The 26,667-nt window shown below is 39.6% G+C and overlaps 1 protein-coding gene across 1 annotated transcript in view; it reads right to left on the bottom strand.

The window, feature by feature from the left end:
- Positions 1–26,667, bottom strand: part of LOC115428794 (ataxin-1-like) — a 337,516-nt gene that overhangs the window by 298,386 nt on the left and 12,463 nt on the right.

Raw genomic sequence — 26,667 nt, 5'->3', positions numbered from 1 at the left:
ACACAGGATATAACAATCTTATATTAGATAATTGTGGACAGGTGGATTAACAGTTGCATAAATCTTTGTTTATCTCACAAATATAATTTACCCAACTTTCAAATGCAAACTATGCAATCACAAAAATAATTAGAGCAAAAAATATGACTGACCACACAATTATATTTTCACTCACAAATTTTGATGCGTCTGCCTCACAGCACTACAGCTTCTTATGTGGACTAAGGACTAAACTGAGCATGTGCAGAGTGAATTAGGTGAGTCCTAAGTTGTTCTTGATTGGAGCAATTGGAAGAGTTACAACTGACCTGTGTTACAACTGTCCCCAGTCTCCCCTACACTATTAACACCCAGGCCTGCTGGCAGAGTCAAACTGTGAGGAAGACAGGAAGTGCACAGACATGGGTGTGTGTGGGGGGGTGAATACCTCATAAGATTGGGGGGGTTAGCAGTCCAACCTTGTCAGAGCGTGCAGTAGCGGTCTGAGATTTTCGTGGGGGTGGGGGATAAGCAGTCCATCCTTGTCAGAGCATGCGAGCGGGGGGGGGGGGGTAGCTCTGTGATTGTGTGTGGGGGGGTGATCGCGTCATTGTCCGAGCAGGAGTGAAAGTGAAACTAACTCATTTTAAAATTCCTCTTACTCTCCAGGCAGCACGCGTACACACACACACAGGAGCAGTGAGCAACAGAATCTCTGCACAGCAAAAAAAGTTAATATATCGGCTACATCGGCTATATATTGGCCAATGCTGATTAATTGGTGACACGCTACAATCAGTCGGGCTCTAATAGATATAGGAGGGCTGTACTTCAATGACAAAATTATCCAGATCAATGTGAAAACTGGAACAGGTTTGGATTGAAGAGGAGACAGGGAGACTGGATTTTCCTCATCATTAGAGATACTTTGTCATTGGTCTCAGAACATCTTTGGAGTCCCATCACTTTAACATAAGAACATGGTTAAAAATTTTGTAAGTCACAAGGATGGATGCATTATTTACAGCTGGATACATAGTCTTTACAGCCACATCCTGTTATCATAGTTACTAATAATAATAATAATAATAATAATAATAATAATAATAATAACAATAATAATAATTACTATATCAAGTGCTTTATAAATCATTTATCCATTGTTCCTCCTTCAAAAGCCTTTTGTATGGTTTGTACACTGTTGAGCATATATACAGAAAGTACATGTGTTCAATCTATAATATATATGCAATGCATTAGTGATGCTTGTTACGGCAGTTCCATTTTGTCTAGGTTTTATGATCTGAATTCACATGAATTTTACATGGACTAACGGATAATGAGTCCACCTCTGACCCACGTGCACACACAGATTCTCGGTCTTTTTTCCCCAAATGTCAGTGCTCTTGCTTTAAGTAAGTGTAAATGGTATCCATGAAGTGCCTCCTAAAAGGGTTACACTACCTCTATACTCTCAACCCCCACCCTTTCAGCAGTCTTCTATAGTGAGGTAGCACGTTGCACCAGGTTGCAAATGCACTCAGCTATCCTTCTCAGGCAGCTGCACTAGGGGTCATAGGGGGGCAAATCACTGGCAGAGCTGATGGCATGTCATGTAGTATTAAACCAAGCCGACTGCCCACTTGCTGCAAAAACCAAAGCACTGGGCTGAAAGCAGGAGAGGAAGAAATTAACCCTAAAAGTGCCCATTGTTGAGTTTTGAGTCTACAGGTTGGTGAGAAGTTTGATAGACTTCTGATTGCATTTGTTGTAAGAAGTTATTCATTACATGACGTTTGTTACATGATGTAGGAAGTCTTCAAATGCTGTGAGACTTTAAATATGGTCAAGTTTGCAAAAGGTCAAAATGCTATACAATTTTTAAAATGCTGATCTGTTTATTTTATTTTTATTTTATTATTTATTTCATTATAAATATTAAGAGTTTATTTTTAAGACTTTCACCCCCTGATTTTCACCCTCCTCATCTTTGAATGAACAAAGATTCAAGTATGAAAAAACCTTTAATATAACACCACAGAAAAATATCTGTCACTGCCCTTGGTGAAAAGACATTTGATATGCTGACTCCGAATTAGCTGATATGCTGACCCCATATTTCTCCTCTCCCCTTTTTTTCTTTCTTCCTTTTCTCTATCTCAGATATTATCTCTATTTCTCTTTAGTTTTTTTTCTTTCTTCTTTCTGTCTCTCTCTCGTGGGTATTCATTTACTTATTTATTTATTGTTCTTTTACAGCTCCTGTCTGTTCTCTGGAAATTATGTTCTTATTATTTTCTGAATAGGGTTTCTCTTTCTCTCTCTCTCTTTATTTATTTATTTATTTATTTACATGATTATTATATAATTACAAACATGGTGGCCACTGACCAAGAGGAAACGAACTACTCAGCCAAATGAGCAGGCCTTCTCCTAATTAGGTCAGAGGGTTGCTCTGAAGGGGCAGGAAGTGAACTTGCTTAGCTAGCTGCCGCCTCAGGGCTGTCAGCAGCTGAGCTCAAGTCCTTGGCCTTGCCACCTCCAAAAACAAAAGTCAACTAGAACTGCGAGCAGTTATGAACGGGGGCCAAGCCTCCCCGCCCACTCGGACCCCAGGCCCCACAGAGCCCACGGAAGTCGGCCCCGAAGGACGTGGGTCTGGGGCTGAGCTGGTGGAGGCTGGGCCCCGTTCATAAGGGTTTACAGTTGGAGTTAGTATTCCACCGTCTGAGCCGCTGTATTCACTGGAATGGGACAAATGCACCAGTAGAGTGGAAGGAGGAATGTGTGGGACTGGGATTAGTTGGAATAGATTACACTCACGTAGACCAATCATTACTAAACTTTACAGCTGGTCTCAGGAGTGACCCCACATCATATTCACCAAATTTCATAGAAATAGTTAAAGGCGTTTCAGAGATAAAAATTTCACATATTTGTCAAATTCGGCTCATACCCTCACATTGAGATGTCAAACAAGTATCTTATATTTAGTGCTGATAGCATTTAATTTGTCCGAGATATGTAATAGTTAACATTTTTTTTAGCTAGCTACGGAAATTTATTCATCAATAATTTTCAAATTTTTTACCAAATAAAATTCTATTGATAACTTAGTATCATGTCTATGAGAAGAGCGTACATGCTAAGATTCAAGGAGATTGGACCAAATCCCAAGTAGGAGTTTGAAAAAGTAGGTTTTCCAGTTTTTGCAATTTTGCCGGTTAAAAAGTCGTCCCCCAAATGTGCCTGACCACGCCCATGTGATTCAACCCTATTCAGGGAATCTGAGGATATGAGGTTTTTTAATGTGTGATATGCAGTGTGGGAGTTATAGACCAAAATGCATATACCTTGGTTCTATGGCCCCCTGCTGGTGGACATATATAATTGTTTGCGTCTCAGTTCCGTGCAGGGGTCTGGACCAACCCTCCAAATGTCAGCGCTCTACCATGTACGCTTTAGGCTGCAGGAACAGTTGGAGCCGGATTCCCTGCATTCACTGGAATGGGACCAATGCATTAAGAATGCAAAAGGAGGAATGTGTGGGACTGGGATTTGTTGTAATAAATTACACCCACGTTGACCAATCATTACCAAACTTTACAGCTGGTCTCAGGAGTGACCCCACATCATGCTCACTGAATTTCGTGTGAATCGGACCAACTTTTTTGTGACTTGGTTTTTCTCTGCTTATAGCGCCACCTATTGTCTGATTTGTGCCAAATTTGGTACAGAGCCTCTGGTTTATCTTTAAAATAAGTATATTAACTTTGATGTGGATAGCATTTATTTTGGCAAAGATATGCAACAATATGTGTTTTTTCGCTAGCAAAAAAATTTGTTCGTTTATAACTAGCACATTTTTTAAAGCAGCAAACTAATCGTAATAACTTTAGATCAGAAGTCTCTGGAGATTGTCTGTGCAAAGTTTGAAGCCAATGGGGCTTAAACCCTAGTAGGAGTTTGAAAAAGTATGTTTTCGATATGTAGCGACTTAGAAAGTAAAATATGCAACGGAAGTGGGTGGGGCCTATGTCAGAAGACTCACCTCTATCCAAGGAATACAACGATGTAAAGTTAATGAAAGTGTCATTTAAAATGTGGACGTTAGAGGCAAAAACGCGTATTTGTCCATTATAGCGCCACCTAGTGGAGTACATCCACAGTTTTTGCTCTGGTAGATCTGTGTCCTATTCTATAGGGTCCATAGAAATTTCACAGCCCTCAGCAGAACAGTTCAGCTGTAGGAAATGTTTGTTGTTTAACTTGTAATAAGCCACGCCCACATTGTTTAGCCACGCCCACCTTCAAGATATGGCCTCAGGAAAGGCCCTTCATCATACCCACCAAATTTCGTAGAAATCGGTGCAGCCGCTTAGGAGATATACATTTTCCACATTTGCAGCGCCCCCTAGTTACCAACATTCACCAAATTCGGCTCATACCCTCACAGTCACATGAGAACCAAGGATCTAAGACCTGGTGTTGATAGCATTTACTTTGACTGAGATATGTAAGAGTTAGTATTTTTTTAGCTAGCTACAGAAATTTGTTCTTTAATTATTTGCGCATTTTTCGACCAAACAAAATTCTTGTAATAACTTTGGATCAGGCCCATGAGAAGAGTGTATGTGCCAAAATTCATACAGATCAGACAAACTCTCACATCGGAGTTCAAAAAAGTATGTTTTTCAGTTTTCACCATTTTGCGGGGAAAAAAGTCATGGCGGAAATGGGCGTGGCCTAGCTCACTTGATTCTGTACTATTCAGGGAATCCGAGGATATAAGGTTTTTGAATGTGCGACATATGGTGTGGGAGTTATAGACCAAAACGCATTGTCCTTGATTATAGCGCCCCCTGCTTGTGAATATATGCGCATTTTTGCATCTGAGGTCCCTGCAGGGGTCTGGACCAATCCTTCAAATTGCACCGCCACACCATGTACGGTTTAGGCTGCAGTAACAGTTTTATCAACGGAAGAATAAAAATATTGATGAATAAAAATCCGTACAAAAACAATAGGGTTCCACAGCACCGCTGGAACTGTGGAACGCGTATGCTGGCATACGCGTCCCCCAGTCCCCGCGGGCTTGGCCCCCTAACTAGAAGCACTCAGAGAGCGCAGACCTCCGCCAAGGCTGATCAGTGGCCCCCCCCGTGGGCCCCCCCACGCCAAGGAGGTTATGTTTTTGCCAGGGTTTGTTTGTTTGTCTGTCTGTTTGTCTGTCCGTTAGTGTGCAACATAACTCAAAAAGTTATGGACAGATTTTGATGAAATTTTCAGGGTTTGTTGGAAATGGGCCCCCCCACCCCCGATCACCACCAAAATTTAATCATTTCTTCCTTATCCCATTTCCAACAAACCCTGAAAATTTCAATAAAATCTGTCCATAACTTTTTGAGTTATGTTGCACACTAACGGACAGACAAACAAACAAACAAACCCTGGCAAAAACATAACCTCCTTGGCGGAGGTAACAAACAAACCCTGGCAAAAACATGACCTCCTTGGCGGAGGTAATTAATGTATCATATAGAAATCTAGAAAATTGGAATGATGATAATAAGGATAATGGGAAAGGAGGAAAAAGGAGGGAAGCGGGGGGGGGGGGGTGACTGTAGTCATTATTATTGTATTTGGTATTAACGATTTTGCTGGGGTTTATTTCTTCTTTTTCCTTTCCTTTTATTCTTTTTTTTCCCTTAATTTTCTTTCTGTTTTATTATTTAAAACCCTTTACTGATTTCTTGTTTTTGTATACTCCCATCCTGCGACCCTTTTATTTATTAGACTGTCAATTTTGTTTTCATCCCCTCTTCTGTCTCCACCTGAATATACCCAACACACACAAAATAATCATAAATAATCATACATACTACACACACACACACGCATGCACACAAACTCACCTGTAAATAGCCCTGTGTTTGCACCTGTTCTTGTTTCACTTAATATCTATGAACTATTCTGTCTTGTCTGGTGTCTATGAACTTGTATCCCTTGAAGTCTATGAATTAATATGCCACATGGTTTGTCTTGTATTTATTTTATTTTTTTTGTTACCCCATCACAATGTTTGTCTAGCACTAAATTAAAAAAGAAAAAAGTGAAACAGTGTACGATTTTACCGTTTTGGTTGTTCTTCGCTATTTTGTAACATTTTTCTCTACAGAGCTCCCCCTACAGTTTCAAAGTACATATTCACTGCCGTAAAACCTCACTTAGCCCTCCCCCTCCAACCATGTGCATTTGTTTTCAATGAAGCCGGAAACGAGAAGGCAAAAACTAGTGATCTACAAAAGAAGGCAAAAACTGTAAACTAAAAAACAAATGTCCAAAACAGGGAGTACCTGTCTGCATGCCCCCTCTCCCCCCAGCCATCCAAGCGGATGGGTCACACTGACATGCCGGTTGTGGGCGCAACAGACCGGCAGTCTGAGGCTCTGTCTGCAGCCGCTAGCACTGAGCTGTAAATGTTAGCTGCACAGCTTAAGAGCTAAGATGTATAACAACAACAATCATCTAGATTCTAGATCTTCACCTGTACAAGAGACAAGTATCATACAACACCAGCTAAGATCCAACATCGAGGCTAGTTGTTATGCCAGTCACTATTCAGATGAAACAAACTAGACTTGGGTTATATAATGAGCAATGTACATCTCACAAAAACTAGATTCAACAGACAAAATTCTGAGCTAGTAATAAAAACGCACTCCTGAGGCAGACAAAGGGTGATCTAGTAAACTGAACAAACATACACCTACGTGACACAGACAAGTGTGATTACCAGTGAGTGTTCTAACATCTCTGCTTGCCAACAATCATCCAGGGATCATTCATAAAATGAGTTCATGAACAAGTAAACACTGTTAATAACTAACAGCATCATCAAGAGTGCACAAATCCCCTGAAATACATTGAGTATAAAGAATTTATCTCAGCAATACTTCTTTTTCTTTCAGCTGTCACCACTCTGCAAAAACTGGACCAAGGCAGACTCTTTTCTTGTTCCTCATTTAGTCACTCACTCTTTTCTTATTCCTCCATCCTCTCTCACAGCTCTGCTATGGTAAATGTCTGTGAAATGAAGGAGTGGCTGGCTTGTGTTTACAGCTAGCCAGGCGTACCTGGCTGGGGGTGTGTTTGTGTTGTAGTACCGTAAACCAAAACATTTCTCTCATGAGACAGGACCTAGGCCATCAGGATGGTGTAGAGAAGTTGCAAGTGGCATATTCGGCCCTAGATGCGCTAGTGGGAAGGCAGAGGGCTTCCATTCTCCCCCTAACAAGCTATTTAACCATCACTATTACTTTGAAACTGTTTACCTAAGGTGAAAATGCTGCACAGTTCTCCTGACACAATGTCTGGCCAACTGTTGGATGTACAATGTCTGAACTTTTACTTAAAGTGTTAGAAACAATTAATGGTTTACCTGTGGCTCTACCACTTCTTGGTCTGCGAGTTATTTTTATGGATTGGATGAATGGCACATGTTTACAGCACTGTCAAAACTAATTGACTTAAAGTACTGTGATTATTTGACTTCAAAATGCAATTAAAATGTCTATCCCTAATAAAAAAAAAGGTTCATATCATATACAGGGTTTCCTCCAGGATTTTTTGACCCCCCCCCCCCAAAAAAAAAAAAACAAAACAAAACATTATCACCTCTTAAAACTTTTATAAAACAAGAGGTGCAGGTACAATAAACCCCACCCCTCGCACGAACAGAGGGTATGCATTTACATCACTTCCCCCCAGGCCACGTCCCTCTAAGTCAGATTGAGTGGCAAAAACCAACCTCACTCAACATGGCGGAGTGTAGCAGTAAACACAGCGAGACTGGGAAAAATGTGGAATATGAAATTAAATTAAGGATAACTGGACTCGACATGGATCCGTATGAGCTACCAAAGAACAAGAGGTCCACAAACATTGACACGTGGCCCAAAATCGCATATCCTGACATCCAGGGTGTAGGGGATCACTATTTTTACCTGAAACAAATATACATGGTTTCATCATTACTGACAACCACGGTCCAAAACTAGGCAGAGAACCAACTGATCCAAAGTCCATTTACAGTAGACCATGTACTGACCCCAGTGAATATATGCATGATCTACTGGTACTGAGGATATTTAGTTAATATCAAGTACTTTATACAACACAGATACTACTGCTGTGGATGAGCAGGTTACGACTTTATTCTTGTAAATTATGATATTTTTCCCACCTGTATTTAAATTACGACATTATTCTCATAATATGTCTTTATTGTCAGAATATGGCGACTTTAATCTCATAAACATATGACATTTTAGTTAAATTATGAGGTTTTTTTATAACTATGACTTTATTCTCATAAAATTCTGATTCGCTATGTACTTGACTTTATTCTAGTAAAATTACGGGTTTTATATCAATATTTTATGACTTTATTCTTGTAGTGACAAACATTTTTATTTTCTTATATGGCCCTAATATGCCATTGTAGCTTTATTCTCCAATACCCCCATATTTGAAACACTAAGTTAACCTTGGTTTAAGTTATTTTACAAATCATGTAGAGCACAAGGTTCAAAATCACAAAATGAAGACAAAAAACATGAAAGATCTGATCATAAAACCAAGAGCTTTACTAAGAAGTAACATTAGCCAAAACAATTTCTAGGCTTGCGCTAGCCTATCACCACATTGCTAGTGGCTATGCATTTTCCTGGTTGGCGAAGTTGTTTTCAACCCATGTAGCCACAGTGGCAAAGGTATTTTTTTGTAAAATCAACCAACTTACATCTCTGATTGAAAATGTCCGAGCGATAACCAGGGAAAATAACAAATGCGGTCTCCACTACTGAAGAGCGCTGCTGAGAGCAATCGAACTCACCTGAACGTTTCCGATTTTTTACGAATTCACACTGCACACAGAGGGGTACGGAGCAGTGCAGACCACCGCCAGCGGAAGTGAAAACGAAACTTATGGCTCATTTATCTTTCTCTACCTGCTGAAGCTTCGCTTTTAAACCTTACCAGCGAAAATGCTGCAATATTTGTATGACATTAATGTTGCCTCTGTCATCTCCATGTTTGTTATTACTGACTTTCTTCTTCTCAAAAAACTTTTACTCTTCTTCGCGGTATTTGTCCAGTATGGTTAATTCAGAGCCATGCCCCCTGGTGGATTAATTGAGAAACGCTCATTCCAACACATTGTGTAGCAGCACTTTTTTCCAGTCAGACTATTGACAATGACAATAAAGCACATTTACAAAAGGAACTAAGAACTAGAATGGGATTATTAAGTACTAGTATCAGTACTTGGTATCGGCAAGTACTCAAAAGTAAATACTCATACTCATACTCGGTCTGGAAAAAAGTGGTATCAGTGCATCCCTAATGTATGGTATCATACTCAGAGGTTTCACTTTGAATTTTTTTATGATCCAGATCCTTGTTTGTTGGAATGTTATGATCGGATCCTTCACTAGCCCAGTAATGATCCTTCACATCATCATTGCACCTTTTAACAATGAAAGAAATGAATTTTTGGAGAAATTTTACAAAATATATAGGTTTTCTGGCTTAGAAAAAAATATTTTTTTTTACTGAATACAACTATTAACAGAACAATACGGATCATGATCATTTAGAAAATCACATAAAACAATGACTTGAATTAACACTCATTAGAAGTTGGTAAGATGCTGTATGTATAATTTTAGCCAATAAAGTCTCGTGTCTTATTTATAAGTCTGTCATTTATTGTTTTGTTATATGTTAGATTAGAAATAAAAATAGTTTAGATGAAAATGTTGATTTAAGTTAATTTTTTATTTTTATTTTTTTTTTGTATGAAACTGAAGCCAGATTGAACATATTTTTAAGCTCAAAATGCACCAGAATGCAGGAAAATGACTTCATTTTTCCCAAAATTTCCCAGGGGAGCTATGCTCGTCCACTACGCGCCCCACGGCAGGGACCCAGACTAGCTGTGGCTTTTTATGGCTACACTCATTTCTACTAATGTAGCCACAGTGGCTGTATCTTTCATTTTTCTAGTGCAAGCACAGAACAATGTGTAATTTAAGGTATGATTTTACCCAAAAATAAAGCATAAATTAATGTTACCTGACACGAAACAGGATCCACAAATCTAGGATTCATTGCCTGGATTTGTGGATCCATCTACTTCTCTTTACTTTGTCTTTCGGTGCCTGTAAAAGGATAGCTCCGACTGCTTTTCAAACCTGTTCGTACAATCAATTGCACAATAGCTCTTCCCCATTTTTTTATTAAATATTGTTCTTAAGTTTAGATGGTATTGAAGCCAACGCTGCCACTCATCTCCTTCTTTCTGTCACTCAGTGGGCGTAACCGCAGTGACTTCCCCTAACGGTGACGTCACGTACATACCCTTTGTAGTAGCTTATTTTGGTATTGATCCAGCTGATGTCATCATGTCTATGTGTGTGCCGATGTCAGCATATCAATTGCCTCTAAATATGTGGCAAGTTTGAAGTAAATTGAAAAAAAATTGATGTTTTTATGCACATTTGAAATGTCGGCCATTGTGAATAAATGGGGGGAAAAAAGATTTTGAGAAGTTCATAAAAATTTAAACTTTGACCTACTGTTCCCAAAATGTAATCAGATCTATTCTGGGTCACTGGCAATCTATAAACCCAATTTAGTATGAATTCAACCAACAGTTTTGCTGCTAGAGTGTTAAACAAACAAACACACAAACCGAACCAAAAATAATACCCCTTGCCTCCCCTTCAGGGGCGGGGAAAAAATACAACACAGTAAGACAAAAAAAAAAAGTCATAAAGACATGACAAAAAGAAAAGAATGTAAAAGGTGCAACAAGATGAAAACTATTAACCCAAATTCTAATCCATAAAGCAAAGATCTGGATTAGTGTACTGTAGACATTTATCTTGGTATCTTAAGACAGACACACCATTCTATCATAAAAGGATTATTCCAGAAACACCTTCTGTACCATTTACTGGAAACGTTTTAACATTTCTATAAAAGACATCAAGGTTATGGAATGCTGGAATATATGAAAAAAAAAAGTTATTTTGGTGCAGTGATTCCTACTAATTTCCTATTTGGTAAGCTTTCTTCTCCTACCACAGGTATTTTCCCTGGGTAAGGGCCTGTACATAGGTGTGTACACGAGCTCAGCTGCACTGTGTGTGTGTGTCAGTGTGTGAGGACATGGCTCACTTCCAATGTGCTCCTCTGCCCTTAACCTAAATAAAGTCTAGTAATATTTGTTTAACCTTTATCCTGAAATCTAAAATAATATATAGTAATGAATGTCACTACTGTATGTACACACATAGGATGGGCAGGATTATTAGTGTTTTGCTCCCTGCCAGCCCGTCCACTGTGGCATTTCATGGTAGATGACAGTGTCAGTAAAGGAGCCTTGGCCAGGCTACACTGAAGCCACTCATAAACCTCATTCATAAGGTTCTGAATCAATTAATTGCGATTCGATTCAGTATTAATTGATTGATTCAGATTCATTTAGTGATACGAAAGTACAATTTTGAGTTGTAACTTGATTATTTGACTACTGCAGCCATGCAACACAGATTAAGTATTGATATTAGAAAGGAAATCAATAAGGCATTTCAGCAGTAAATAGCTGAATCTGCTCTTAAATAATGAACAGGACGGAAACATTGCCATGTTTCTACAGTGGCTCAGAACGGACTTCTTCGTCATCTTTATTCTGTTGTATGGCTGGTGCTTCTAGCCTTAAGGCACATTACTATCACCCTGAGGCACTGCAACCAATTTGGCCCCCCTGAAACAGAATCATGTTGGGCCCTTTGTACAAGAAACTCATTGGAGGGGGAGGGTGGGTGGAGCTTCGTGATTTCCACTTTACTATTCCTCTAACTCCACACTCAGCCACAGGTGATCAAAGTTAATATTTCTAGAACAACTGACTTCAGTGACCCGCCTCCGCTGGTCAGTTCCTCCGCACTGCGGGTTCAAGTTTGAGGCTAGGAGGACCTCCCGAGGAGGTTTTCCCCACTCTTCCTCTGCATTCTTCCTGCGCCAGAACCGTCGCGAGGATGACCAAGAGGCCCGGTCTCCGCGAGGGGCTCGCGAGATGGAGCCTGCCGCACTTCTGTGCCTGTGGTTTCCAGGTCATTTACTTGCAATCCTGCTCTGAAAAATCAATCTCATCCGCCATTAATCGATTACCCAAAATTAAAAAGAAATTGATCCAAAATCGCTAAAATCGATTTTTTTTACTCAGCCCTAACACTGACACAGACACAATGAGGCTGTGGCACATGCAGATGTATGCATATGCACTAAAAATACCTGACTGAAGATGCACACACACGGTCATACACACGAGAAACTACAAATATTTACTGTACCCTTGTACATATGACCATTCTGACTGCTTCTGTCAAATCTAGTTCATCCTGAGGTATATGATTCATTTCTGAAAAGTTCAATGTATGATATTTAGTGATATCTAGTGGTGATGTTATAGATTGCAATCAATTGAATACCCTGCCCATTAGGGGTGTAATGGTACAGAAAAATTTCAGTTCGGTATGTTTTTGGTACAGGGGTCTTCAGTTCAATACATTTTTAATACATTTTCGGTACAGTGAAGGAGACCGGGGGGGGGGGGGGGGGGGGGGGGTTGCACTCCATAACTACGCAAAACAGAAAGTGAAACTTATCACGCTTCAAACATCCGACCTGTCTTTGTTGTCATATTTACCCCCCTTACTGGCACCCCAGCCTCAGAATAAAGTGTTTTTTTTGGGGGGGGGGGTTGTAGCGGCGCTGAGAATTCTGCAGCGGCGTTACAGCAGAATGTATATAGGGGAAACCCTGCACATGGGTTCAGCTTGCGGCCACCCTGCTTCTCAAGTGTTTGCGTTCTTCACATAGGCTACATGTATTCATTCAGTACACCTCCACATTGTAATGAAAGCCCCAAAACAAAATGGTTCGATACAAACAAGTGCACTGTTACACCCCTACTGCCCATCATCATCTAGGACATCTGTGGTTACAGTCAGTACTTGCTTTCATCGTTTTAGTTATGAGAATATTAACTAATATTAACTGTGGTCCACAATCAGACATAGGCTAGTAGGTGACTAGTAGGTAGTTAAGTTTCACTTTTGGTTTTCAGTAGTTATGGAGCGTACCCCCCCCTTTTCACTGGTCTCCTTCACTCTGCCAAAAACATCAAAAATGTATCAAACCAAAGACCCCTGTACCAAAAACATACGTAACCGAAAATTTTCTAGACCGTTACACCCCTAGTAGCCAGGATAGCCTCCAACAGTCGTGTAACCCTCTTGAGGACTACATGGTTCAGAAAATGGATGGATGGACATAAAGACTATGTATACTTAACACTGTATTAGCCTTTCATCTGTATACTGCCACATTTGTCTTGTACTGTGCTTCTGTTACTACACTCAAAGCAGGAATGACACCATCTTAAAACCTGTCTGGATAATTTACAGCTCCAATTAAGTGGCCGACCCTTAGCTAAGAACACATACAAAGATGCAACGTGCAGGTACTAGAGAGCCTGTGTGAAAAAATAAAGACACGCAATATTCTACTCTAACATGGTGAAAGAAGAGGAGGAAAAGACTCTCTAAAGAAACCCTGATAGTGTGATTGGTCATGGACTCCTAAGGCTCACTCAGACCTATCTCTCTGTGTAGTAGTGTTTTAGTGCACCACCCTGGTTACTGAGGCCAAAAATCCCTGTTCCAAAGTCATGAGCTCACTACATAGCTAAAAAAAGAGCCAGAAATAATGGCCAGCCACTCAGGCAGCTAGACGTGTATCAAGAAATCTTGTCAGCTAACAAACCTGCAGCCAAACATCCAGTCAAATGTCCAGCCAGATGAGGATGAACCCCGGCCAGCCAGTCAGTCATCCAGCGAAAGTGATGGAGTAGCCAAGCCACAATTACCAGTCGGCCAGTCAACCATAAAAACTGACAGAGAAACCCAGGAATCTAATCATGCATCCAGCCACTTACTAAATTCAAGCCACACAACAGTTTTGTAGGGGAGGAAAAAGTTTCAGCTTTACAAACTCTGTTTTAAATATTGCTTGTGGTTTAGTTGCCCTATTTATCGGGACCTGTTCTCAATTGCCTGACCAAAAGCATTGTCAGAACAATGATAGAGATGGCAACTGTCAGAGCAGATGTTTGAGCATGAAACATAAGATTTGATTCCACACACCAAACCATGAATGAAATAAGATGCTTGAAGACACTATCCTTACTGCCATGTGTTGTGCTTTAACACCAGGAGTAAACAATAGTAATGGAAAGTGAGTTTGTGCCAAGAACAACATTGGTGAAGGGTGGGTTTTGGTATTCCAGGGATTGTTTCCATCACTGGCCATTTTCCTGTTATTGAATTCCTCTCTCTCAATACATAGCCTCCTGGCTCAGACTAAAGTCATTGTTGATACCCACACACCCTGAGGATCTGGTCTGGGGGCTTTACAAATGTGCAAATTACTGAGGTAGAGGCACAATGGTTGTAAATATCTAAGGTATGCATAGACTCAATTTACTTTCACCAAAAATTACATTTATCACAGATGTGCCTTGACAGGTACATAATGAGCCCTCTTGAGACCAGGTGGATACTTTTGATCCACTTTAAAAAGGTACAAACTACTTTAGTTTCAGGTTAAATGGGTATTGGTTGAGTGTAATCTACTGGCACCAGTGAAGAAACCAGGATTCAAATCATGCCAGCAACACTGTTGAGGAGTGGGAAGACTTGAGGGACTTTCCTTTCTTGTTGGCAGCATCAACTCATTGTAGGTTCATTATCTGCCAGGCAAAGTGATTTACTCAGCATTCTTACATTATCTGGTCAAAGTGAGAACAGAACTGTAGAAGTGAGGAGTTAAAAGAATCCAAAATGTGAGAAAATACTATGAAATATGGCCTACTTGCAAGTGCTCCTACCCTGACTTTTTTTCTCTGAAATACCCATTTCTGCTGTAATGTACTCTGGGTTAAGACAAGTGCAGAATGTATGCCAAGACATAATCACACAGCAGCTTACAATGTTTTCAGCTGTTCAGGCTTTACTCTTATCACTCAAGGCAAAATGCATACACAACTAGTCAATGGTACAAATACAGACTTAAATTTTTCGCAAAAAGACAGCACTGGAACAAACAACATTTTCTAATAAGTTTACACTGTCTGTGGACAAGATGCTAATGTTTGGGTAATAGCCCTAATGATCTTGCCATCATTTATCTAATATGTGCATGGCCCAATTCCGAGCATTCTTCTTTCATCTTTCTTCTTCATCACTATCTATCTGGCTGTAATCCAGGTTGTCAGTTTATCCCCATCCCAGGCCTGCAGCTCTATGGGGAAGAGAAGAGTCTGCAGGAGCTGTCTGACTGCCAGTCAGTGTCAACTCTCCTCTGTAATCCTCTGCTGACTCTGATAAGGATAAGGGTCGGCCGCTGGGCTAATGTGAGAGGAGGGAAGAACAAGAACAAGAAGAACAAGAACAAGAGGGAAACAGAAAGATCAGGTGGAAATGCACGTAACAACGAAATATTTTAGAAGTTGGAAGACAAGTAGATGCATTCTAAGTAGAGTGGGGAAATGGAGAGCAACCATGCAGCAAAACCAGAACCCTATTCTCACAAAGGTACAGTGACTGACTTTCAGTCAAGCAAAGTATAAGAGCCTTCACTCTACAATATAGTCAACAATACCAATAAACTAAGAGAAAAATAACCAAAACCACAGATAGTTGTCCTATAAGCCGTTAACTTACAAATCAGGGTCTCCTTCATTTCACTTGTCCCTCAGATGCCAGCCAGTCTCTGCTTTGCAAAGAATATGGTCAAATGTGAATCAGGGCAAGGAGATCACAGGATAAGCACAGTGTAGGATGATTTACAGCTCATTTTATGTATAGCTCGGGCATGGAGGCATGGGCGTAGGTTCTGTTTGACCACTGACAGAGGGGCACATTCTGCAGGGGGTCTGAGGTCTTCTTCCAGGATATTTTGAGCATCAAGCGTCTCACTTCCTGCATTCAAGTGAAAATTCATGCACCAACTTGTCCCTCAGTTTGTGCTGAAAATGTCAATGTATGTAAAGCAGGGGTCTCTACACATTTTTAGCATGACAGTCAAAAGATAGATTTGGTTTGGATTTGTCTTATGTTTCGCACCATCACATGAGCTTTCACTGAAATTTGAGAACCAGTGTCTGTTAAAGGTTAAAGTTCACTTCCCCTTGACCAGTCACCATTCAAGACAAATGGAAAAAAAACAAAAAAAAATCCAAGCAAGTCAGGTTTGTCTTCATGTTCAAAACTTTTTGTGCAGTCAACATTTTCCACACATATACCTGTAGAGTGTTTTTGGATGATTTTGGGAATACTGAGGTAGACTGAAAACTAATAAATGAATAAAACATTCATCAGATCTATTGGAGACTAAGACCTTGTTGAATTGTCCACTATTTTTGTAAGGTCACAAATACAAAAATCTTATTAGCTCATCCTTGAATCCAATCCCACAAAGTGTTCCTGAGCATTCATTAGAATGGCAAGATATGAGGTCATGGTGACCTTGACCTTTGGCCTCCAAAAACATTTCATTTCATCCTTTCATCCAAATGCAAAATTTTTAGATATTCTCTCACACTGTTCACAAAATATTGCATTTTAATCGTAAGGGGGACTGACCAAGTGGCCAAACAAGAAATGGAAACATGTTCTTCTAAGGATACATCATGGTAATTCTCCACTCTAAAAAATAACTTAGAGCCTTAGTAAGTATCACAATAATAAAAAGGTATACTACCTTGAAATCTCTGAAAATCACTTAGGCGAAGTGCTTATTTGAGTTGGACGTACAAAAATAAATGTTTAAATATCCAACAGTTAATTTTGTCTTATATTTAGATCTATTATTTAAGTTTACTTCAGAAAAAGAAAGGAGTATTTGACTGACTAATTTTATTTTTAAGATATCCATAATATTTTTTGAAAATACCAGTGAGAATATTTGAGTATGGCACACTTATACCGATCAGTTTCAAGAACAGTAATAATAATAATAATAATAATAATAATAATTATTATTATTATTATTATTATTATTATTATTATTATTATTATTATTATTATTATTGTTGTTGTTGTTGTTAGTATTGTTGTTATTATTATTATTATTATTATTATTATTATTATTATTATTAATAATAATAATGAGTCAGATTTCTATAGTGCTTTTTAGGACACTCGAAGCACTTTACATTATGAACCCATAATTCAATGGGTCAATAATTAATTATTCAAAATTAATTATTACTCATTCTAACTCAATAGTCTTCATCTCTAACAACAACTTAAGAAAGTGAGTAAGTTATTACGTAGAATGTCATGACTAGGGATGTCGATTAAATCATTAATCATTAGTTGGTTGACCGTGTCGATCAATTAATGATTAACTGATAAGTGGTGATTTTCCTGTGAACCTGAATTTCTCTTTCAATAGGGTCTACAAGAATAAAAGCTAAATATTGTTTATATACTTCATGAAAAAAGCATGTCATGTTCCTTACAGCTATGCCTACTGATCAGGCAGGTCACACAGCACTCAGGAAATATTTGAACATGAACAACCCGCCTCCCTCCAAAGCCCCGCCCACTTCCCCCTGCCTGAGCTCTGAAGCTCCCCTCCTAAACGCATGTGGTGGGAAGTAGAGGTAGAGGCGGAAGTGTCACGGTCCGCTCCGGTGTGGATGTGGACCCCTCTCTCAGCAATCAGACAGAACATCACCCACCTGCTGCATCTCCTTTATCATTAGGAGACCCTGTATTTAAGGGTCTGGTCTGTGCAGCGCTGGATCATTGTTTTCATTGCACCCCATTACAATAAAAGCTCCAGAGTCGGGGGTACTGTGCCATACTGTGAGCGGCCCGGACTCCGCACACTGTCCACGTTTGAGGTTTCATAGTCCATTCATTTATCATCGTACATCATCCTACATTGTGTGGCAACAAGTAGTGTACATGGAGTACGCGGTCGAAAAAAGTAAGGTTTGCGCGGACGTGTCTGTGGAGTCAAGTATGCCCAACTCCCAGACTTTATCACCATCCTTCATTCACTGGACTCTGACTGCTGCAATCTGGTTTTTCTGTTTGTTCCCCTTGGTTGTTGTTTCTGTAAAGAAATACGTTGTTGACTGCGTCAGTCAGTCAAGCGGGGGCGGAGGCATGGGGGCCAGCAGGGCTCGGCCCATTTCCGTCCCACCTATAATATGGGGGTATGAAGCAGTGCAGACCGTGGAAGTGAAAATGAAACTTAACACTCATTTACCTTTTCCCTACCTCCTGAAGCTTCGCAAACTTTCATTTGAGGGGGCAGGACGTTTGTCCTGGGCTACTGTATATTACACATATGTATCGTAAGTCTAATGCCATGGTGATGATTTTTTTTTTCTATGAAATGTATGGTGTGGCGGCCACGGCAAAACCTATGCCAGTGGAAACACTGGCTTTAATGACTGATTTATTTTACCATTTGGGATACAGTACGGGCAATGACATTTATGTAGTATAACAAAATAAATTCTGCAGAGAAATTAAATAAAATAAATGGATGTGAAAAGGAGCAGTTTAGAAGAAATGAGCACTTCTGACATTACATCACTACCTGACACAATGGAGCAAGATTTCAGTACAGAGGAGGTACACGAGGGGGACGGATCTCAAGGAGCGGGGAGATACCATGAAAAAGGGCAATTAACCGACAATTATAGAAATTTAATCGAACAAATTCTTACTGACAATTAATTGATAGTCAATTAATTGTTTGTATCCCTCGTCATGACGTGCGCCATTTGCATATTGTGGCATGTTTGCCACATTGCATTGTGGGTATTGGGCATGTTGCTCGATTATGTGCTATTTTTATGTGCAGGGGTTCAGCAGGGATGCAGTGTTAGTGTGAATTTGGGGTTAATGGTAGGGATGGGAAGATTATCCGATACGCATCGATACACTTACACACGCGTGCACGATACGAGTGCACCGGTAGAGAAGTTGCGAGTGAATGAAAAGTTTGGAATGATATCATGATGCATTGGTTATTGAATGTTTGTATCGATAAAATTCGATCCGTTCAACAGAACATATTTTTACTTGCATTTAAAAGTGTTACTAATTATTTGGGTAGAGTTTTTCTTTCCTTCAGACCAGAGGTCGCGTTAACCGAAAATATTCTGTCATTGACAGATTGTTTTTTTAAATGACGGAAAATTCTGAAGGCCGTCCGTCATTTTGACAGATTCAAATACTGAGGGTAATCTACTGTTAACCTCTCCTGCTCGGCTTGTCCGACCGTAGTCAGCGAGAACAGGGCAGATTTCCTCCAGGGCCGATGTCCGGTTAACTCCTTTGCCGGTAGTGGAAGACAGCAGCTTTTATTTATGCACAGTATATCGATGTTTGTACACTTTTTCCTTCTGTCCTCTTACACACTCATACTCAAAACTGCCGCTCCCTCACCTTGCTCGACCACTCACACCATACGTTCACGCATGCACCACACACTGCTCTCGCACTTAAAGGAATACACACACACACCAGTCTCATACTACCAAAGAAAGTTTTCACACAACACTGTGAACAGAACCTGTTCGCAGAATCGCTGGTCTGTCTGTCTCTCTTAACGAGGCATCAAACAGTCCATAACAGCATCCACCTGTATAGAACCAACAGCATCACTGTTTACAACTACACTGAATACAACAGCGGTACTTCTGTCACATGACTCACCGTTAGTCCACCTGTAGTAGACCCCCTGTCCAGCTGATGGTGAGTGTGAACATTAATCAGTCAGTGTCCAGTCTTGTGTTGTTGTTTTGCTGACTTTAGCCAAAATTAGATGCTACTTTTCTTGCGCAAACTGTGAAGACAGCCGAGTCTCCTTAGTTATTTTAGAAAACCCAGTTAAATCCAATGTCATTAATAAACGCGGTGAAAAAAGAGGGACGGATGCGGTGGAGGATAACGGAAAAGCAAGGAATACGCCAGTGGCATTTGGTGTGCTATATGTACGCATTTTCTACCTTTCATGTGTTATTTGATGGCATGTCAATTTGGGCGTAGATCTCTGGTTCATATAACCTGAACCCTAACCCTCAGTGCATAACACACCAATTATAAGTGGCGTATATAATTATGCGAGTCGTGATATCACGTTGGTTTATCAGCCAGCAGCAACTACAGTTGCTGCATCATTGAAATGTTTTTGAACATTAAATACTACTAAATATATCTTTTTATCATTAAAAAATAAAAATTTGAAACGACGGATAATAATACGTTATGACGGAATTTTTACGACCCTGTCCGTCAAAATGACGGACAATAAAAATGTCTTGCGCAACCTCTGCTTCAGACCCACGTTAACGTGCGATTCATGGATGTGTACACTGCACACTAACAGTCTGAGCTCCGTGGATGCACTGTGGCACAAGCGCCGCAGATGAATACAGTAATGTCTGTATCTGAATCTGACAGACATAGAAGGAAGGTGACCACATGTGGTTTATGAACGGGTACCTCTTACTGTATCAACTGTACTGAATACTGCCGTACAAACCGGAGATACTTCCTTAAACAGTGACATACATATCAAACAGCACATCCCAGAACACTCTGCACAGGTGTCTCTTAAAGTGACAGAACCTTTTTTCTGTTTTACCTATATTACAAATACCTTACACTACAAATGGATTTGGTGAGGGAGCAAGAAGTTGAGTGTTAGAAACATGCATAGAAACGACTTTGGAAACAAAGTCCTAACTTTTTCACCTGACTGAATGTGAGGCACGTATTCTGAAACTGAACTAAAGCCACTTTGTAAAAAGTCATGGTCTTATTTGATGAATAAATAATCAAGCTCATTGAATTGAACTGCATTTTTTTTTTTTTTTTACCAGAATGAATGTGTTGAATCAGAATGACTTAATTGCTCTGTATCGTGATTTGGGTGTGAATCATATCACATCGCATTGTGAGATGCCATACACGTATCTTTAATATATCAGATAGGAGATGCTGTATCGAGATGCATATCATATCGGCCTTACAACTAAGATTCCCAACCCTAGTATATGGCAATGTTTATTGGCCTTTTTGCGTTTGTTTTTTGTTTTTGTTGAGGCGCACTGTAAGTGAAAGCTGTAGGCCGAACAATGTCTTACCTGTTCATCTATGATTGTCAATGTGTTGTTCAGTGTTAAGTCTTACACTTGTCAAATTAAAAGCACATTCAGTGCTCTTTAATTTTCACTGAGCTAAATATTTGCCACATCAGTCACATTACAATATGCATACTGATATTAGACAGTCCAGCATGAATTGTACACTTATTAAAAACAATATGTAAATGTGGCAGATTTCTTTTGTTAAATAATAATCTCATTTATCTAACATTTTAATTATATCGACTCAATTTCATATGTCATGGCACTCAATGTAGATGAGATCCGCTTCAATTTTTAATTACATTTACTTAATTTATAAAGGTATATCTAAATGATTTCACAGCTTTCAAATTTACTCAATATTTTTAAGTGTAAAAATGTTTCACAGCTCAAATTGAGTAGAGTATGGTAAAATTTCTTAGAGTGTAGGCACATCTAAAAAGTCCTCTACTTCTTTCATATTTTATGGGGCAACAGCAAATGCACATGCTCTAAATATTGAGACGAATCCCCTACATCCCTGCTTAAGTCCCCACCTATGCACAGAATTATTTACCATTTAGAAAGAATTCTTCAACAGGTCTAATATGTAGGTTTTACAAACAGCAATAAGGAGCATAGAAGCCCATTATTAGATTTAGTCTGTCATCACTGAGACATTCAGCACAGAGACCCTTTTACAGTAAGTTGCCTAGCGTATAGACAGCTGTATATCACGCAAGTTACACTGGCAGCTGCTGCTGAATAAAGCTAACACAGAGCTGAGCTAAGTCCCAAAGCCAGCTTCTGTTTTTCACATGGTTATTGAGCCATGTGGTGGCTTATCGACCAAACACTGTAACATAGTTTGCAGGACAGCTTTAGTCCTCTCTCATACTACTTGCAACCCCTACATCTTTCTCTTTCTCATTGAGACACTTGGACTACTTCGGTCATTCAGGAGATTGATATTGATTAGTTTGCCACTTCAAAAAGAAGACAATGTGCTGGAAAACAGGTTCATAGAGACTGCAAATTTATTCATGCACTCCCACAAAGTACAGGTCCACAACAAGTCTAAAATGTATTGACTGAATAATATCATTTTTGTTTGTTACATAACCAAAGCTAGGTGGTTCATTCAGTAATGGCTTAACTTATCCTTCTCTTCAAAAAGATACCACAAATTATAAATTTAAGTTCCCGCCACAGCATCTCTATTTAACTTAGTGTTCAATAAGACAGCAGACTAGACAAGAGGCATTGAGACCCAACATAAAGGCACATACGCATTACAAAACCTCTCACTAATCACATTTAAAAGCTTTATTCTGTGCGACTACGTCCCTTTTTCATGTGTATTCATACTCTATGCATAAATAGAAGAAGATAAAAAGAAAAGTTGAAAAGGACTGAGTGCACTGCATGACTCGACCAAACAACTCAATCTCTTGATCTGTCCCCGCCCTTGTATACCACCACATCATCTTTATCACATGTTCTTCTTTTGTCCTCTGTCTTATAGACCCAGCTGAACTTTGACCTTAAAATGTACACTTAACAAAACAAAGGGTGGAATCTGAGGTTTGTTTGTGGTTAATAATGGGAATGAGTGGACTGTTCTCTCTCTGACTGTCCTTTCAGTTTAACCTACAGTCCCAGAAAAAATCATTTGACCACCCTTTTCTTCAATTTCCTCTTCATTTTAATGCCTGGTACAACTAATGGTACATTTGTTCAGACAAATATAATGATAACAACAAAAACAGCTCATAAGAGTTTAATTTAAGAGCTGATATCTAGCCATTTTCCATGGTTTTCTTAAAAATGGGGCAGCCATGGTAGAGCAGGTCATCGAATCCCGCTCTGTCCAAGTCATTGTGCCATTGTGTCGTTGGGGCAGACACTTCCCCCACCTTGCATGAAGTGTCACTCACACTGGTGTATGAATGTGTGTGAATGTTTTGTGGTGGTCGGAGAGGCCATTTGGTGCAAACTGGCAGCCATGCTTCCGTCAGCCTGCCCCAGGGCAGCTGTGGCTACAAATGTAGTTTACTACCACCAGAGTGGGAATGTAAGAGCAAATGAATGATCAATAATGTAAAGAGCTTTGGGTGCCTTGAAAAGTGCTATTGAAATCTAATCCATTATTATTATTATTATTATTATTATTATTATTATTATTATTATTATAACCAAAATCACGTAAGTTCTTATATCAATAGCTATGGCATTGTACAGCCAAAAACAGTGCTTTTAGGCATTCCATGTTTTCTTTTCTGTCTGTCACATGACACACACAGGAGTTAGTAGGGATGCAACTGTACTCAGGAAAACTGTGTACTGTTCGGTCCACCCTGTACAGGACAATTCGCCCTAATGGACCTTGGGTTTTTAGTTTTGCTATTGATTCTCTCTCTGTCTCTCTCTCTGGACATGCATGTGAGCATGCAGCACAGGGAAGCCCCGCCCCTCAGTGAGAGACAGCGGACACAGACAAAAGTGTCTGCCTGCAAACCCACACCAGCCCATATCCACGTACATTAGACCCACAACCAGACCCATAATATAATTTTGGGAGAGAAAAAAAAACTTCTTTTTTTACGCATAAAACACGTACTGAAACCGAACCAAAACAGTTGCCCAGGAACCAAGGTACAGACCGAACCGTAGGCTACCTGTACCGTTGCACCCCTAGGAGTTAGTACTTGATTGCATAACCATTGTTTTTGATGGCTTTTGATGATCTAATCAATTTTTCCACAACTGTATCAGCGCCTCCCACTCCCCCAGGAGTGCAGACCGGAAGTTGCGGGACCTGCCTTGTACAGGTGGGGGGAGGCGGCAGTGGGGATGGAGGGCTTTGTACTCACGTCAGGGCTCATCACTGGTACTGGTCTGATGGCCCAACAGCTTTTACAGCGTACGGGCCAGTGCGGAACACAAGAATTTGATCAGGACACAAGATGGATCAAACTTACATTGGGGTTATATTGGCTCTGATCCAGCCAGCCGTCTCAGCACCATCTGTACTCACTTCTCTGTTCCATGAGCATTGTCCCTCCCACAGCACCATCTGATTGGTTACACTGCACATGCCAATCAACAGTGGAAGCTCCGTGTATGTGAAAACTGGGCAGACACATGGAGAAGCCACTCCGAGCCATTTATAATAAACATCACAATCCACTGCTCCGAATAAAGTTACTGAAAGTCCCAATATATGAACACAATAAGTAAAAGCACTGTGAAGAGAACGCTTGGCGACTTGGCATGTAGCTTAGCTTTGAGTACCCCCACCTCTTCTCTCTGTATCACTATTCAGAATGCTCAGTAATCATGATAGGGAAATCATCTGTGATAGTTGTAAGGTGTGTGTGAGTGAGTGAGTGAGTGAGAGAGAGACAGAGAGAGAGAGACAGAGTAAAAACCTCACTGTAACAAATTACTGTAAAAAAATGGTAAATTTTGTACAGTATCATACTGTTATTTGTAAATACAGTGTAATGCTGTAAATAATGAGGTCTGTAAGGAGGAAATTTAAAACAGTAAGCTACTGTAAAATTTGACAGTATTACAGTATTTTCTTCAGTTCCTCCACTGCTGTCCGCCCAGAACTGGTCTGAACAAAGTCATCTGGCATCAAGTCCCACCAGCTCATTTAGGAAAAGATTCAATCCAACGAATGTTAACTATAGACTGGCTGCATCAAAGGTTAGTGGTTCTTTTACGAAACAGAAGGAAAAAATAAATACAGAAAAAACGACTCTTTTCCCCCGGACCATACAGCACTGGAACATAGGCCACCTGATGCTTTCATCCTTCTCTACCAACACTGCCATCGCTCCATCCTGCTCCAGTTGTTCATTTATCAGGTAAATGTGATTTTATCAGTGTAACTGTCACCACGCTGTGGCATTTTGGGTTCATTAAACATTAAATTGCCTCTATAAACCGCGTTCACACCGGATGCAACTTGTTATAGGCGGTGTAATACTGCTTCATATTTGGGGGTGTTAGCCTTATGTAGCTAACATGCAGCTAATTTAAGTTGAAGCATACTAGCTAGCTGCAAAGTGGACACAGTTAAACTAAACAGCGTGTCAATTTGCGTGGTTTTTCCTGCCCCAGGGTTACATTTCTAAGACATTAAATCTGTAAAGTGGAATTTACTAACTTGGACATCCATATTAACTGATATAATTAACCACTTTTTTAATAAAAGTAAGTGACTAAGGCTAATTTTTCCCTCTTCGTTGGGCATTTTGTATAGGATGTGTAGCATTATTGAATGTCTGTATGCTTTATAGCTATATAAACAGTGTCATTCATAAGTGACATAGCATTGTCCAAATGTCTTCCACTGCAGCTGATACTGAGCTCACCCTGACCCTCCAGCCAGTCCAAGACTAATACTGCTGGGAAGTGTCTGTATGTATGTGTTTATGTGTGGATGTGTGTCAGTCTGTGTCTGTCTGTCATTCAGTCTGCCTATTAGCTGTCTGTCTATATCTGTGTAATAGAATAATTGCTTTTGCCCTTCCATGACAGTGTCTACCACTGTAAGACAAGAATAGCCGTAAGTGGTAGCAGTATAACTTATGATACCAAATTTAAATATAGTACGAAAAAAGTACAGAATAAATGTATCACTCAGAATTTTGGGTTCATCGTAACCAATTTTCATACCTTACAGCAGGGGTCTCAAACTCATTGTCTTTCAGGGGCCACATTCAACCCGATTTGATCTCAAGTGGGCCGGACCAGTAAAACAGTAGCATAATAACCTATAAATAATGACAACTCCAAAGTTTTGTCTTTGTTTTAGTGCAAAAAACCCTATTAAATTATGAAAATACTTATTTTTATAAACTATCCAAACAAAAAAGATGTGAATAACCTGAAAAAAACTGAAATTTCTTAAGAAAAATAAGTGCATTTTTAACAGTATTCTGCCTCAACGTATCATTTCTACATGTGCATTATGGATCGGCAGAGGTGGGTAGTAAACGCATTACATTTTCTCCGTTACATTTACTTAAGTAACTTTTGACATAAATTGTACTTTTAAGGGTACTTTTAATATGACATACTTTTTACTTTTACTCGAGTATATTTATGAAAAAGAAATGCTACTTCTACTCCATTACAATGGTTCACATTCTACTTGTTACTGTTATTTTTGGTAATTTGTTACTGGAAGAACCATTTGTTTTGTTTTGTTAGAAAGATTTCCGCCAAAAACTCACATGACTCACATGAGTTAAAGAAATTCAACAGAAGGGGAAGATATGTTAAGATAAAGATATCTAGGCTAACTTGTAAAAGTAAATAGAAAAACATGCACAGTATCTGCCTCCATAAGAACAGACTAAAAATATTAAAATGATGGAACCAAC

This window comes from Sphaeramia orbicularis, chromosome 11, assembly GCF_902148855.1.
Source record: "Sphaeramia orbicularis chromosome 11, fSphaOr1.1, whole genome shotgun sequence".
NCBI classification, from domain to species: Eukaryota; Metazoa; Chordata; class Actinopteri; order Kurtiformes; family Apogonidae; genus Sphaeramia; species Sphaeramia orbicularis.
This window is presented reverse-complemented; position numbering and strand designations above follow the sequence as displayed.